Below are 17,704 nucleotides of genomic sequence, written 5' to 3'. Positions count from 1 at the left end.
TCATCCTTTTCCTTTGGCTGCATATTGCTGCTTACTGCATGTTACCTTGAAGTCCCAGGCGGTGTTTTCATCTGGATGTAGACATTTAAGACTTGATTGATCATTTACCTGGTGGAAGTGTAGGCTGCGCACCTAATGACAAGTCTGTGTTCACACATCGGACGGGTGGAAGTTTGAATTTATTTATACATGAACCTTTTCTCCTTATATGATGGACATTCATATTTAATGGTGTTATTTATTCACATATTTTAGCGCTGCATTTTATATTTCACCCTATAGCATCACACCACAGAGCTCCACAGGTGCAGGGCGCTGCTAACGCCCTGCTGACTTCCAAAAAATTCATTGGTGTGGGCTTTTTTCAAAACATGTGCAGCAGACCGCAGCGCTGCTGTTTGCAATCTCTGTCTGAAGCGGGTCAAGCGTGGCCAAAACACCAGCCGCTTGGGCACCACATGCTTGACAAGACATATGACGACCTGCCATACAGTCTGTAGGCAACAGCACCTAAAAGACCCACATCTTAAAAAAAATGTAGACTTCTCCTTGCTCCTCATCTGGGATCTCTACCCCTACTATACTTCATGTCCTCTCAAAAACCTGTACTGAGAGGGATGATGGTATAGCAATGAGTGCCACAAATACTTGCACCCAATCTGCTAGCAGTACACCACCTGTTGATTTGACCAGCAGGCAAATTTCGCTACGCCAGTTGCTGAACCGTACAAAAAAATACTGCCCCAGCCATCAACATGCTCAGCATCTAAATGCTAGCTTGGCCAAATTGCTAGCACTACAACTGCTGCCTTTTAATCTGGTAGACTCTTCCCCCTTTCATGAATTTGCGGATTGTGCTGTACCCCAATAGAAGGTTCCAAAAAGAAATGTATTTTCACGTAAGGCCATTCCAGCTCTGTACTATCATAAGGAAGGCAATGTTTTGGCCTCGTTGGACAGAGCGGTCAGAAGGAAGGTTAACATTACTGCTGACTCATGGCCCATCAGGCATGGTCAGGGACATTGCATTTCCTTCACAGCACACTGGGTAACTATGCTGGCAGCTGGGAAGTATGCAGGACAGGGTTCAGGGCTGGAGCTTGTTCTGCCACAGCACCTCCAAAAAGCTGGTGGTGATTCTGCCTCTTCTTCTTCCTCTATGGCCTCTTCTGCTTAAAACGAGCAGTGCTGCCTAAGCATTCAAAGAGCTACGCAAGCAGTAAGGCTAAAGGCTAAAAGATGTTATGCAGTGCTTCATTTGATCTGTCTTGGGGACAGGAGCCACACCGGGGCAAAGGTGGTTGACGCCACAGCAGCTTGAGCCAGGAATTGTTGTATGTGACAATGGCACCAATCTCCTCTCTGCCCTCCGACAGGGATACTTGACACATGTTCTATGCTTGGCACATGTCCTGAATTTGGTGGTGCATCATTTCTTGAACAGGTACCTGAGCTTACAAGATCTTCTGAGGCAGGCCAGAAAAGTCTGTGGCCATTTCCGGCGGTCATTTGTGACATGCCCACCAGATGGAACTCAACATTGGTAATGCCGCAACTATGCATGCATCAGTGACACTATCCCTCTAGTCTTCTTGCTGGAGTACACGCTTTGTGGAACCATGGACAGGGTACTTGAGGCAGAACAGCGGGAGGGAGAGGAGGGCTTTCTTTCCTCACAAGGAAGATACCATTCCTGCGAGGACGCAAAACACACAGGAGGGAGAGGAGGAGGAGGATTGTGGCAGCATGGATAACATACAGCAGTCTTCAAGGGATGGTTTTCATTCCCCAGAAACCCCAGGAGTTGTACGCAGCTGGGGAGAGGTTGCTTCTGACAATGTCATCCTTAGTGACCTCGAGGACTCAGAATGTCATGCCTCCTTAAACTTACGCTGCATGAGCTCCCTGATTCTGCAATGCCTCTGAAAGGACCCGAGGTTTCGTGGTATCAAGGAGAGGGATCATTACTGGTTGGCAACCCTTCCTGTTCCACATTACAAGGGTAAAGTTTCAGAGCTCATCCTGCCTTCGCAGAGGGAGCAAAAGATGAAACATCTTAGGGATGCCTTGAAAAAAAATTTGTGTAACCCCTTTCCCGACACTGGGAGGTTACTATTTCCTGGACAACGTGTTTCTGAGGCTTCGTTTGGTCAAAGGAGGAGTGGTAGGAAAGGCGGCCAGCTGCCCGATGCCTTTAAACAATTCTTTAGTCCTCAGCTCCCTGGGCTGTTTGCTTTAAGCAACCATTGGCAGCGTCTGCATCATATGGTGCAGGATTATCTAGGGGCAAGTCCAGACTTGGAGACCTTTCCAAATAAGCATCCACTGGATTACTCGTCTTGAGCATGAACCACTGGCTAGAACTTGCTCAATATGCAATCGAGCTACTGGCCTGTCCTGCTTCCAGCATGCATTCTGAATGGATATTCAGTGCTGCTGGAGGTTTTGTAATGGATAAAAGAGTGTGTCTGTCTACAGACTCCGTTAACCAGCTGACATTTATCAAAATGAATCAGTCCTGGATCAACAGCAGCTATCAAGCCCCTGATGCTGATTTAACTGATTGAATTCGCTAGGAATCTGTGATCCCTTCAAGACTGCCTATGCTGCCTGCCTATTGCATTACACTCAAAAAATTGTATAACATAGTTTTTGTGCCATATAGGACATGCAGATGCACGAGTACCTTCTTGAGAATTGTCAAATAGCATACACTTGTGCTTTCATTTTTCTGTTTTTCTCTATAATGTTGCATTGGATCTTTTTTTACATACTTGTCTAATATGTACCACAATATACTGTGTAAACCTGTTGACTTTGCTATATTTATTCTTTGATAGACAGACATATCTTGTGCTACCTCCCTTGAAGAAGGAAATTCATTTTCCGAAACATGTCAGACTTAATGGTACTGAAATGCTACCCTTATGGCTTCACCCCTGCCTGTTAGTGTATCCGGTAAAACCATGCTATAGCACAGATGAAAAAGGGAAACCCCAAAATACTGGGATTTATTATAGCGCTTGCTGGTACTACTCAGGGATGGGCAATTACTTGTTTATACCCCGGATAATGGAATTTAGTCAATCAAAGTGGTATAAATATATATGTATAAATAAATAAAATTATGTGTGTAGCACGTAATTGTGTCACATTATTATTGACAATTGATATATTATAAATGGGTCACAGAAAAGTAAAATTCACAGTAAAATGATTCACAATATAAGGTTCACAATAAAAACCTAGTGTGTCATAAAGTGCATATAAGTGCCAAAAAATTGTGCCAAGGAATGTCCAAATAAACAGTTCATAGGTGACTTTGGTGCATGAATAGAAAGCTTCAGTGCCAGGTAAGGTAAAGTACAGGTGCTTAGTGCTCCTCCAGTAGTCCAGTAGTCCAACTGCTGGTACTTGGGCGTGACTTTTATGTATTAATGGGGGTTATGCACTCACCAGATGTAGTGGGTCTTAAATACTGTATGGTAAAAAAGACCTTTAGGGCTTTATGGCCTCCTGGGTCTGGAAGGTAACTGCTGGGCCTTGTAGTCCCCTGCGGTCCGGGATCCCTCTCCTGGATAGCCTCGATCCTCAGGGTCCGGTTTAGGGAAAAATAAAGTGCTCCAGATGGTGCAGTACCGTTAAAAAAGTAGCCCTTATTAGCTAATGCTAATGCACATTACAAAAAAGATTAAAATTCAAGATTGCGCCTACTACAGATGGTGCCTGTAAGTGGAGAGCAGGGGACTACAAGGCCCAGCAGTTACCTTCCAGACCCAGGAGGCCATGAAGCCCTAAAGGTCTTTTTACCATACGGTATTTAAGACCCACTACATCTGGTGAGTACATACCCCCCATTAATCCATAAAAGTCACGCCCAAGTACCAGCAGTTGGACTACTGGAGGGCTCAGCACTAAGCACCTGCACTTTACCTTACCTGGCACTGAAGCTTTCTATTCATGCACCAAAGCTTTCTATTCATGCACCTATGAACTGTTTATTTGGACACTCCTTGGCACAATTTTTTGGCACTAATATGCACTTTATGACACACTAGGTTTTTATTGTGAACCTTATATCGTGAATCATTTTACTGTGAATTTTACTTTTCCGTGACCCATTTATAATATATGAATTGTGAATAATACTGTGACACAATTACGTGCTACACACATAATTTTATTTATTTATACATATATATTTATACCACTTTGATTGCCTAAATCCAATTATCCGGGGTATAAACAAGTAATTGCCCATCCCTGAGTAGTAACAGCAAGCGCTATAATAAATCCCAGTATTTTGGGGTTTCCCTTTTTCAATTACTATCTATTCTATAGCAGCTGCTAATACCACTCCTTCACTCACATTTACCCCCCCCCCCCAAATAGGACCACCATAGGTACGAGGGACATACACCAATTTGGAGTATATAAATTATCATATAGCACAGATGACTGACCGTAGTGGTATACTGATGTCTGTATTTTATCAATTTATGTTTTGTCTCATTACTGTTTTTTAAGATGTACAAATAAACTTTTTTGAATACTTTTACAATTGTTTTGTGTGTTGGCTGTATTTAAACCCCACAGAATTCGGACCACCATTTTCCTGTTCTACATTTAAAATAGGGGGACAGTCACACACTCGTATTGATTCACCCACCACACAACCATTCTTCCTGTTTCTATGCTGCCTATCCTATTCCTGAATCTTGATTATGCTAGCCTCCAAAAATATTTTTGGTTTACGGCACCACCAACACCCAAGGCACAATTTTTCTGCACCTGTTTGACAGGTGCATGTAATTTCAATATTTTTTTTTATAATTTTTAACAGCAGGGCCCGTTCCTGCACCCAGCAAGACTAACTGTGAGGGCTTACAGTGTTCAGGCACCACCAACACCCAAGGCCCAAATTTTCTGCACCTGTTTGACAGGTGCATGTAATTTCATTTTTTTTTAAATTTTAAACAGCAAGGCCATTGCTGTGCCCAGCGAGAGTAACTGTAAGGGTGTACAGCATTCAGGTACCATTAGGAATGGGTGAACGGTTTGGGCCGAGCATAAGTTTGGCCTAAACATCGCTCATTCAGGTACTCCCCTAACACCTGAACTTTCTCTGCACTTAGCGGGATGTTCGCCTGCTGAGCGCACAGTTAATAGGTTGTTAAGGCTTCCCTGCTGAGAGCTGAATTTCAAAAAGTAAATGGGTATGGGGTACATTGTACCCCTACCCATTCACCAAAAAAGTACAAAAATTGTCTTATGTGTTTATTTTTTGTACACTTTTTTGGTGAATGGGTAGGGATACAATGTACCCGATAGCCATTTACATAGGGGAAGCCTGGGATCTGGGGGCTTCCTTATAAAAGGTGCCTTCCAGATTCCGATAAGCCCCCCACCTGCAGACTCTGGCAACCACAGCCCAGGGTTGTCGGGAAGAGGCCCTTGTCCCCATAAACATGGGGACAGGGTGCTCTGGGGCAGGGGGGGCAGAGCCCCCCTGCTCTAGAGCAACCCCCCTCTTGTTGAGGGCATGTGGCTTGGTATGGTCCAGAAGGGGGGGCGCTTGCTTGTCCCTTCCTTTTTCCTGACCTGCCAGGCTGCGTGCCCAGATAAGGGTCTGGTATGGATTTTGCGGTGTACCCCATGCCGTTTTCTTCTTTTTTTAACTGTATTGCCGGGAGCCTGCAATACATTACAGCTGCGAGCAAGCTTGAATGACATTTTATCCTTTAGAAATGTCATCATTGCTGCAGCAGGCTCCATACATCGTACAGATGCACCACTTTACAGGCACATTAAGAGGACCCCCAAGGCACGATATTTAAAGGAATTTTTCATTTTTATTGTTTCACTTTAAGCATCATTAAAATCACTGCTCCTTTACAAATGATTGTTTTAAAAACATTTTTTTGCATTGATACATGTCCCACCAGGGCAGTACCCAGACCCCCATACCCTTTTTATGGCAATAACTTGCACATAAGCCTTTAAAATTAGGATTTTTCATGTTTGTGTCCCATAGACTTTAATAGGGTTTGCATGTTCGATAGAACTTTTTCCCTGTTCGAGATGTTCTGGTGCGAACCGTACTGGGGGGTGTTCGGGCCATCCCTACTCAGGACCCCTTGCCATTACATACATTTAGTGCTGGAGGTGCTGAAACGGTGTCCCCCTATGTTCCCACAGAAAAAAAAAAAAAAGGCATGAAAAGCGATTATTGGCCAGTGCTGGACACATGACCATACAGAGCAATGAGAAGCTCCTCTTAATTCTGGGATGTCAGAAGAATGGAGCCTTAAAAGGATTCTCACTGACCAATGAGAATCCTTTTGAGGCTGCTATCCCCCAGGACTGCATCCTGGAATAAAGAAGAGTTTCTCATTGGTCAGCGCATTCAGTGAGAACCAACAGGAATCCTTTTGAGGCTCTTTTATTCTGGGAATGGATCCTGGAATAAAGAAGTGTTTCTCATTGGTCAGCCCATTCATTGAGAACCAATAGGAATTCTTTTGAGGATCTTTTCTTCCTGGACAGCATCCTGGATTAAAGAAGAGTTTCCCATTGTTCAGTGCATTCTCTTCTTATTCCAGGCACTGTGTAGTAAAGTTTTAAACTGCCTGACCATTATACCAGGTGGAGAGGGCAGTAGAAGATGGGGATCACATAATTTACATGCAGAGGGGACGGCAGGGATGAGGTTGGTGTTGGGAGTTATGTTGGCCATAGGCTCATTTGCACATTTTGGACGGTTCTCCATGAATTGGCCAAAATTTGCTACATGGGTTGCCCTGTCACCACATCTTTCAACTGAAAAATTTGCTACATGGGTTGCCCTGTCACCACATCTTTCAACTGAAGAATCAAGGGATCTGTTATGCAGAATTCTCAGCCAAACAGCAGCTGCATCCAATCAGATATTCTTCTTCTTCTTATTATTATTATTATTATTATACAGAATTTATATAGCGCCAACAGTTTACGCTTTACAATATAAAAGGGAGACAATACAGTTACAATACAATAAAAAACAAGGTGATTGGGAGGGCCCTGTTCAGAAGAGCTTACAATTTAATAGGGTGGGGCAGGTGGTACAAAAGGTTGTAACTGTGGGGAATGAGCTGATGGAAGAGGTAAAAGATTAGTTGGAGTTGTGATAGGCTTCCCCAAAGAGATGAGTTTCCAGGGATTGCCTAAAGGCAGTTAGAGTAAGAGATCGCCAGACAGGTTGAGGTAGAGAGTTGCAGAGGATGTGAGTGGCTTTGGAGAAATCCTGGAGTCAAACAGGAGGATGAGACAAGGGAGCTTGAGAGTAGGAGGTCTAGAGAGGAGCAGGGAGGACGGTTTGGGTGATATTTGAAAACAAGACTGGTGATGTAGCTTGGTTAGAGTTGTGAATGGCTTTGTATGTTGTTGTTAGTATTTCAAATTTAATTTGCTGGGCGATCGGAAGCCAGTGTAGGGATTGGCGGAGAGGGGTGATGGGTATTGGGCGGTTAGTAAAGTAAATGAATCTGGCAGCAGCATTCATGATAGACTGAAGGGGGGAAAGCCTATGGAGAGGTAGGCCTATGAGAAGGGGGTTGCAATAGTCAAAGCGAGCGATAACAAGGGAGTGAATGAGTAGCTTGATGATCTACTAGTTGAAGAAATAGCTAAAATGACAATGAAAGGAGAAGTTATCATTATGGGAGATTTCAATCTTCCAGATATAAACTGGAAAACCAAAATAGCAAGTTCTACCAGGAGTACAGGTATTCTAAATTCCCTACTGGGGTTGTCTCTGCAACAAGTGGTTGAGGAGCCAACCCGGAGGGAGGCCATTTTGGATTTGGTATTCACAAATGGGGATTCGGTATATGATGTCATTTTAGGCAAAACCTTGGGATCTAGTGATCACCAGTCAGTGTGGTTTAATATAAGAACTGTGAAAGAGTCTCACCACACAAAAACAAAAGTTTTAGATTTTAAAAAAACAGACTTTTCAAAAATGAAATTAGTCATAAATGAGTCCTTATCAGACTGGAACGGATTACATGGAGTCCAGGAGAAATGGGACTACTTAAAAGGTGCATTATTGAAGGCAACAGAAAATTGCATTAGACTTGTCAGTAAAAGCAAAAAAAAGGAAGAGACCACTGTGGTACTCATTGACAAAGTGGCCCAAATCATTAAAAATAAAAAGCGAGCATTTTGTAATTATAAAAAAACCCAGAGCAATGAAGATAAGGAAATCTACAAGATTAGGCAGAAAGAGGCCAAGCAAGTTATAAGAACTTCTAAAGCGCAGGCAGAAGAAAAACTAGCTCAGTCTATGAAAAAGGGGGATAAGACATTCTTCAGATATATAAATGAAAAAAGGAAATTAAAACAAGGAATAACTAAATTAAAAACAAAGGACGGAAGGTATGTAGAAGAGAATAAAGGGCTAGCCGACTGCTTTAATGAATACTTCTGTTCAGTTTTTACAGAAGAAAAAGAAGGAGAAGGACCTCCACTTGAAAGGATGACTAATGAATCGTTTGATGCATGTGTCTTTACAGAGGAAGACGTTCTAAGATTGCTGTCTAAAGTGAAGACAAATAAGTCACAGGGTCCTGATGAGATACACCCAAAATTATTAAAAGAGCTTAGTGGTGAGCTGGCAAAACCATTAACAGATTTATTTAACCAATCATTAGTAACAGGAGTCGTCCCGGAAGATTGGAAATTGGCAAATGTCGTGCCCATTCACAAGAAAGGTAGTAGGGAGGAATCGAGCAACTATAGACCAGTGAGTCTGACATCAATAGTAGGCAAATTAATGGAAACCCTATTAAAGGATAGGATTGTGGAACATCTTCAATCCCATGGATTGCAAGATGAAAAAAAACATGGGTTTACTTCAGGGAGATCATGTCAAACAAATCTTATAGATTTTTTTGACTGGGTGACTAAAATAATAGACGGTGGAGGTGCAGTTGACATTGCATATCTAGATTTTAGTAAGGCTTTTGACACTGTCCCACATAGAAGACTTATCAATAAACTGCAGTCATTGAGCATGGACTCCCATATTGTTGAGTGGATTAGGCAGTGGCTGAGTGACAGACAACAGAGGGTTGTAGTCAATGGAGAACATTCAGAACAAGGTCATGTTACCAGTGGGGTACCTCAGGGATCTGTACTGGGACCAATTTTGTTTAATATCTTCATAAGTGATATTGCAAAAGGCCTCGATGGTAAGGTTTGTCTTTTTGCTGATGACACAAAGATATGTAACAGGGTTGATGTTCCTGGAGGGAAACGCCAAATGGAAAAGGATTTAGGAAAACTAGAAGAATGGTCAGAACTCTGACAACTGAAATTTAATGTGGATAAGTGCAAGATAATGCACCTGGGGCGTAAAAACCCAAGGGCAGAATATAGAATATTTGACACAGTCCTGACCTCAGTATCTGAGGAAAGGGATTTAGGAGTAATTATTTCAGAAGACTTAAAGGTGGGAAGACAATGTAATAGAGCAGCACGAAATGCCAGCAGAATGCTTGGATGTATAGGGAGAGGTATAAGCAGTAGAAAGAGAGAAGTGCTTATGCCGCTGTACAGAACACTGGTGAGACCTCACTTGGAGTATTGTGCGCAGTACTGGAGGCCATATCTCCAGAAGGATATAGATACTATAGAGAGAGTTCAGAGAAGAGCTACTAAACTAGTACATGGATTGCAGGAAAAAAACTTACCAGGAAAGGTTAAAGGACCTTAACATGTATAGCTTGGAAGAAAGAAGAGACAGAGGGGATATGATAGAAACTTTTAAATACATAAAGGGAATCAACTCGGTAAAGGAGGAGAGCATATTTAAAAGAATAAAAACTACCACAAGTGGACACAGTTTTAAATTAGAGGGGCAAAGGTTTAAAAGTAATATGAGGAAGTATTACTTCACTGAGAGAGTAGTGGATGCATGGAATAACCTTCCTGCAGAAGTGGTAGCTGCAAATACAGTGAAGGAGTTTAAGCATGCATGGGATAGGCATAAGGCTATCCTTCATATAAGATAGGGCCAGGGACTATTCATAGGATTCAGATATATTGGGCAGACTAGATGGGCCAAATGGTTCTTATCTGCCGACACATTCTATGTTTCTATGTTTGGTGGTTGCATTTGTTAAAAAGGGACAAACTTTAGAGATGTTACAAAGGTGAAGTCTACAAGCTTTTGACAATTGGATTTGGGGCTGAAAGGACCGGTCAAAGTCTAGGATTCCACCTAATAGCGTATCCTGGCGTGAGGGGAGGGATTGATGGTTGCATTACTGATTTTGATAGAAAAGGGCATGGGCGAGGGAGAATATTATCAGCTTGGTTTTAGAGAGATTTAATTTAAGGAAGTGGTCCGTTAGTAAGTTAGTAATGCGAGAGTAGACTGAAGGAGTGAGGTGAGGAGTAGACAGATAGATTTCGGTGTCATTGGTCTATAGATGGCATTGGAAGCCATGGGCAGTTATCAAGTGATCAAGAGAGGAGATGTGGATAAAGAAGAGAAGGGGTCCAAGAACAGAGTCTTGGGGGATCCAAGGTACAGCCACTGCTTAGGTGTTCCGACAACCATTGGTTCCAGCCCTCAGAATGCAATAGGGAAGCAGGAGATTTGCCCATCAAGGCTGTATAGCAGGAATGAGAAATAGGTCAGATTTTTTTTTTTGTCAGTCTGTAACTATGTATGGATGGCTTTATTTCACCTTTTCATTGTTTTGCGATAAGGTGAACCAACCCATTAAGAACATGGCAATATTGCCATGGCAAAAAAAATAAAACTTACCTGTGTCTGGGATGGACGTCTCCTCTGTCAGGATGAAATATTTCTTGTTAATATGGATATAACTCTGAGGATTTCTCCTTTGTGCATCAGCTTATAAAGTCAGAAAATTACCATAGATAGAAAATACGTCCCAGAAAAGGTGTGACAATGCTACCTACAATCCAATATAGCCAATAAAAAGAACGTATTTCATCCAGAAAGGAGACTGTTAACTTTTTTTTTACAGACTGTAGTATAAACACACACTGTATTTTTGAACTTGGTTAAATTCGCTAGCAATGTTTAATTGTGTAAAATGATCTCCAGTAGAACAAAAGTTGATTTATGTTGTAACATTACATTACACATGCAGGTCAAGGGTGTTGGCAAGCAGCTGCAGATATGTCTCTCTTGCAACATGAATGAGCCCTTCTTTTTTTCTTTTTTTTTTATATAATTGACAATTTTTATTAAAGTTTTATATTTAATCATACAAAAACAGATAGAGAGAAAAAAAAAAAAGATATAGTATACAGGGAAAGTCTTGCAAGATTCCAACAGAGATCAGTCATTTTTATGTTATAGAAATAATTTTGGGTGTTAAGTAGAGCCGACAGAACTGCAACAAGGTTCATACTGTATATCAGTAAATGTAATTATACTAGATGAGAAACAAACAATCTAGTTGTAATACAACAATGCAGAGAGTACCTGCGGAAGCATTTCCGGTAGCTTCAAACCCAAAAGGTAAATTGGGTATCCATTGGATTCACACAATAAAAAAACAAAAAAAGGGAGGTAGGGACATCAGAGGGAAAGAGAATAGGAATAATAGAAAGAGAAATACGGCTTGTCACTCCTGGACCTAGAGAGAGTCAATATTATGGACAGGGAAAGGAACGCATGTCCTCTTCTCCCCTCCCTGCCCCCCCCCCCCCTTATATCCTTTTCTTGTCATTGAGCTCAGGGCAGTGCTGTATTTTGGCCTAGGCCAACAAGGCCCAGGCCTAGGGTGGCACTTTGCAGGGGGGCGGCAAAAAAGCCCCCCCCCCCTCCACCTGAGACTCTTTTGGCCACTGGTTGCTAGAGCCACCCCCCTCTCTCTCATCCCCACCTCTCTCTCTCTCACTCACCGCCCTCTCTCTCTCTCTCCCCCCTCCCTCTCTCACCCCCTCCTCTCTCTCTCTCTCTCTCTCTCTCTCTCTCCCTCTTTCTCTCTCATCCCCCCTCTCTCACCCCCCTCTCTCGCTCTCTTATTCTCCCTCCCTCTCTCTCTCTCATCCCCCTCTCTCATCCTCCCTCTCTCTCTCTCTCTCTCATCCCACTCTCTCATCCCCCTCTCTCATCCTCCCTCTCTCTCTCTCATCCCCCTCTCTCAACCTCCCTCTCTCTCATCCCCCCACTCTCCTCCCATCTCTCTCTCTCATCCCCCCTCTCTCTCTCTCACTCCCCCTCTTATCCTCTCTCACATCCCCCCCTCTCTCTCTCTCTCTCTCTCTCTCACCCCCTCTCTCTTTCATCCCCCCTCTCTCTCTCCCTCCCTCCCTCACCCCCATCTGTCTCTCCCACCCCCTCTCGTGAGATCTCATGCTTGGACTTGTAGTCCTTCAATTTTGGAGGGAGTCACATCCGTTAAAAAAGGAGTGGGGCAAATTTACTTAGAAGGGGGGTGAGGGGACGCCCAATTTTAGTCTTGCCTAGGGCAGCACAAAACCAAAATACACCACTGGCTCAGGGGGGATCTTGAAAGAAAAGAAAAAAGGAGGCGCAAACACCTAGTGCATTACCCATGGTCACCGTTAATAAAATTGTTTAATAAATGCCAAATGCATACTCACAGACATGAAGATTGTTAAAATCGTGTTACAAGAATCCACTACACATGAACTGGAACAAGTCCTTGTAGATAGGACCGCTAACGCGTTTCGGGAGTCAAGCTCCCTTCATCAGAGCTGGTCATAACAGCAGTAGATCCAAATATATATACACTCTAGCTACAATTAAGCCGGTTCCTCCCCTTCTCTCACTCTCTCTCTCGCAGGGAGTGGGCGGGACCGTCCAGTGCACCAATCAGCCCTCTATCCAACCCCGCCTCGGATAGATATTAACCCTCAGAACCCCCAGTGGCCATTGGCTGTTCAGTGCCCAATTTCAAAACAGTTTAGGAAGAAATATAGTGATTCAATTACAGTGACCCATTTCTAATACCTGATCTCTAAGTATTGGCATTATTATACATTTAGTCAAGGATCCTACAGAATGTAGAGATTCACTGGGGGATTTCGGGATACAACCTAGTTAGCCCTTGCATTTATGTGCAAGTGTGCTTAAAATGCACACTGAATTTTTTAGAATTTTTCTTTAATTGTTCCCCCCCCCCTTTTTTAGGGCATCCAGCCAAGTATTTCCTTTTAATTGGCCACACTAGCAACATAGCTTTTCTTCCCCAGACATATGTGACACAGACATGCACATTGTGATTCTCTCCCAGTCTGTGTGGGCGTCCCATCCGTCCCATGTGTGGTGGATTCTTGTAACACGATTTTAACAATCTTCATGTCTGTGAGTATGCATTTGGTATTTATTAAACAATTTTATTAACGGTGACCACGGGTAATGCACTAGGTGTTTGCGCCTCCTTTTTTCTTTTCTTTCATACACTTATGTTGGAGTTCCCTGCCTGAGGAGAGCAGCACGCCAGTCTTTTCCATCGGAGTGAGCGCTTGGCTGAATTGTTGGTCAGGGGGGATCTTCCCTGAGGTGCCAAGGTTCCCAAACTGCACGATGGCGTTCCACCCTATCAACCAGATGTGCCGTCATGGATTCCATGGTTTCTACATCCTTGATCCTAGCAAAAAGCCCTGTTGGAGTGTGGGGTGTTTGCTTTTTCCAGTGGAGCGCTATTAAGCACCTAGCCGCCATCAAAATGTGACTGGCCAGTCTTTTGACTAGGCCCGACAGCTTGCTCCCACTTAATCATGTAAGCATGTTTATATTGGGAGTCTATGTTATATGCATTTAGTAATTTATATATATCGGAGGTTAAACCTTTTTGTGATGGGCCCGAAAGAGTAAGTTGTTCAAATGGAGATAATTTAGAAAACTGAAGGTTGGGCGCAAAAGTTAGAGCTTAGTGCAGAATTTGTAGATAAGATAACCAAAAAAGGCACTATGAGGTAAATCGTGCTTTTGCCTGAGCTCCTCAAATAAGTGCAGCACCCTTGTCACAGGGTTCACTAAGTGGCCATAATGGAAGAGGTTTTTTTGCAACCAAGGTGAGATCACGTGGTAGGTGAGGCTGTCTGGGAGCTTAGGGTTGTAGAGAAACAGAGGCGTACCTAGGGTCTCCAGCGCCCTTGGTGAGGAGCTGTATTGGCGCCCCCCCCCCCCAGAGAGAGAGGGGGGTGACAAAGAGAGGGAGGGGGGTGACAGAGAGAGAGAGGGGGTGACGGAGAGAGGGAGTGAAAGAGAGAGGGGGGTTTGACAGAGAGAGAGAAGGGGGTGACAGAGAGAGAGGGGGGTGACAGAGAGAGGGGGGTGACAGAGAGAGAGAAAGAGGGTGTGACAGAGAGAGAAAGAGGGGGTGACGGAGAGAGGGAGTGAAAGCGAGAGGAGGGTTTAACAGAGAGAGAGAGAGGTGGGGTGACAGAGGGAGGGGGGGGTGACAGAGAGAGAGGGAGGTGACAGAGAGGGAGGGGGTCCCCGGTCAGCCTGTCCTTCAGGCTAGGAGTGGAGAGGAGGTTGAAGGTGCTGAGCGGCGGTACGGGCTCCTCTGACAGCTCAGTGCAGTCCCCATCCCCAGCCAGCCTGAACACGGCCTCGAAAGCTTGTGTTTGTGTGAAGGTATAGACAGATCATTGTATAAATTAGAGTAATAATCGCAGAATAATTGAGCAATGTGGTCAGAATGGGAATGCAAGAACCCACTATTGTCCTGAAGAGCTTGAGGGGCCGCCTTGTGAGTTTGTTCTAGAAGTTTGCTCGCCAATAGTGTATGAACTTTATTGCCTTTATCATAGTACATTTGGCATAGTCTTTGGAGAGCCTTTTTGACCCTGCCTATGCCTTGTACTGTATGTTTGGAGGTGGTGATCCTATCCAGTGTCGGTGAGAATGGCAGGTTAAAGTCCCCTCCTATCACCAAGAGAGAGAGTGCTGAGACCTAAATAAGCGGTTATACACACGAGTGAGAAAGGTAGTTTAGTTGGTATTTGGGGCACAGATATTGCAGAAGGTCATGTCAGTCCGTTGCCATTTGCCTCTGAGAATGAGAAATCACCCACGGGGGTCTGAATATTAGGGCATGGGTGTAAATGGAGAGCCCTTTTTTATTAAAATAGCCCCCCCCCCCCCCCAACCTTTCTTCCTGGGACCAAAGGCTAGGTAGCCTGGGGAGAAATACCTAGATGCAAATGCCAGTGTGCCCTTCTTATCCAAATGTTGTTCTTGTTTGAATATAACCTCCGCTCCCAAGTCCCTAAAGGTCCTTAGTGCCAGGTGTCATTTAAAATTAGAGTTAGGATCGTTGACATTCAAAGAGTAGACCTGTATCATAATGATAGAGGGAGTCGGACTCAAGCTGAAATAAAATGTGTGTAGTTGAAAAATAGTACTTATCTAACCCAAAGGACCAGGAAAGCCAGCCGGGAGGTTGCGGGTGAGCATCATCATGGGGGGACATCTCGTAATGCCCAGGAGTGAGGAGACAAGGAGATTGGAAAGAAAAAAAAGAAGACAAACAAATTAATTAAACAAAAAAGTAAAACATGAGTGAGTAACATTAAACAAGAAGTTCCATATTATCTCCATCGCCCTCAACAAGGACTAGGGGGATAAAAAAGGGATTAATAGGGAACTTTGGATAACAAATCACATTGAGGGGGAAGTGTCAAAGACCAAGTGTGTCTTTTATACTCCTGCAGAGGACCTTCTCAAGTTAAACTACTCATTGAGAGATTATCCTGTTAGAAAAATATTTTAACATATTAAACATGGGCAAGCTGCTAACATGAACTAGGAGTACCCCAGGCTGGGAAGCCAGAGGGCAAATCCCCCCGGCCACATGACCCAGACCACGGCAGGCACCAGCCAATAAGTTAAGCCATGGAAGGGATGCCAACCGGGTCCATTCAAAGTTCAGTTTCAACAATTAAGAGAGAGAGGTTTTAGCTATATTGTGGTGGAAAAAAAAGTGTTATCCAGAGATAGATCATGTAAATGGAGGCATTCCAGTGAAAATCAAATTAAGGGCAACATACAGATGAGAGTTCCACCGTTTAGGAGGAGTGAAAGTTCAGATTGGCCTTTGCCTTGGGCTCCTGCATAGAGAGTCTGGGGGTCCCCCCCCCCCCTTCTGCGGAGCAACCCTATGCCAGACTATCGGTGGAGGAGGAGGTGGAATATTGTCACAGCCAGGGAGCTCCAGAGTAGGAATCCCCAAGGTCTTACAGAACGCATCCAGGTCCTCCGGGACCCAGAGAACCACTGATTTCCCAGCTCGGGTGGCTGAAAGGCTGAAAGGAAAGGCCCAACAATAGGTGATGTCAGATTCTTGCAAGGTACGTAGAAGTGGATGGAGTAATCTACGTTTTTTAAGGGTGATCAAAACAAGTCGGGGAATAGCTGGATTGGGGTTTCTTCATACAGTATTGGTTTCATAAATCAGGTCTTTTGTATAATGTCCTCTTTTAAGGTGTATGAGTGGACCCTACAGATGCCAAGTACAGTGAAACTAGGGACATTAAGCTTGTTTTTTGGGGAGCTTAATGTGGCTTAACGTACAAAAAAGAGCTTAGATGTTAACCAATTTCCCCCAAACTTCACACGATAGAAGACTCTAAGGATGCCAAGATAGTCTGAAAATTATCGCTCATTTGGTAAATCACACCAAAAATTATTCACATTAAGCTATTTTTTTTTAAATCCTAAAACTTTTAATGTAAACAGCTAAATGTAAAAAGAGCTTAATGTACCAAAATATGCCTAAACCTCAGTCAATTGTCTTGTAACTTTGCGCAGTAGAAGACTCTATCTATGTCAACATATTCTGAAAATTTCAGATCATTTGGTAAATGACACCAAAAGTTATGCACATTAAGCTATATTTTACAACCATAAAAACATGTGGCTTAATGTAAAAATGTACCCTAATGTACCATAATGTGCCTAAACCTTAACCAATTGTCCTGAAACTTTGCACAGCTTAAGTTCTATACTTCCCAAACCTATACTGGAGGTTATGTGGATTTTGGTCTCCCACAAGGCAAACTGAGGACATTAAGATATTTTTTGGGGGAGCTTAATGTGGCTTAAAGTACAAAAAAAGAGCTTCGATATTAACTAATTTCCCCCAAACTTCGCACAATAGAAGAGTCTATCTATGTCAACATATTCTGAAAATTTCAGATCATTTGGTAAATCACACCAAAATTTATTCACATTAAGCTATATTTTACATTCCTAAAACATTTAATGTCAACAGCTTAATGTAAAAAGTGCTTAACGTACCATAATGTATCTAAACCTCAATCAATTGTCTTGAAACTTTGCACAGCCTAAGTTCTATACTTCCCAAACCTGTCCTTGAGGTTTTATGTATTTATGGTCTCCCACAAGGAAAACTAGGGACATTAAGCACTTTTTTTGGGAGCTTAATGTGGCTTAACGTACAAGAAAGAGCTTAGATGTGAACCATTTTCCCCCAGACTTCACACAATAGAAGACCCTATCTATGCCAACATATTCTGAAAATTTCAGATCAATGACATTAAGCTCTTTTTTGTACGTTATGCCACATTAAGCTCCCCAAAAAAGAGCTTAATGTCCCCAGTTTGCCTTGTGGGAGACCAAAATGCACGAAACGTCAAGGATAGGTTTGGGAAGTGTAGAACTTAGGCTGTGCAAAGTTTCAAG

The sequence above is a fragment of the Pelophylax lessonae genome, assembly GCF_965119305.1.
Source record: "Pelophylax lessonae genome assembly, chromosome: 13".
In the NCBI taxonomy this organism is placed as follows: domain Eukaryota; kingdom Metazoa; phylum Chordata; class Amphibia; order Anura; family Ranidae; genus Pelophylax; species Pelophylax lessonae.
This window is presented reverse-complemented; position numbering follows the sequence as displayed.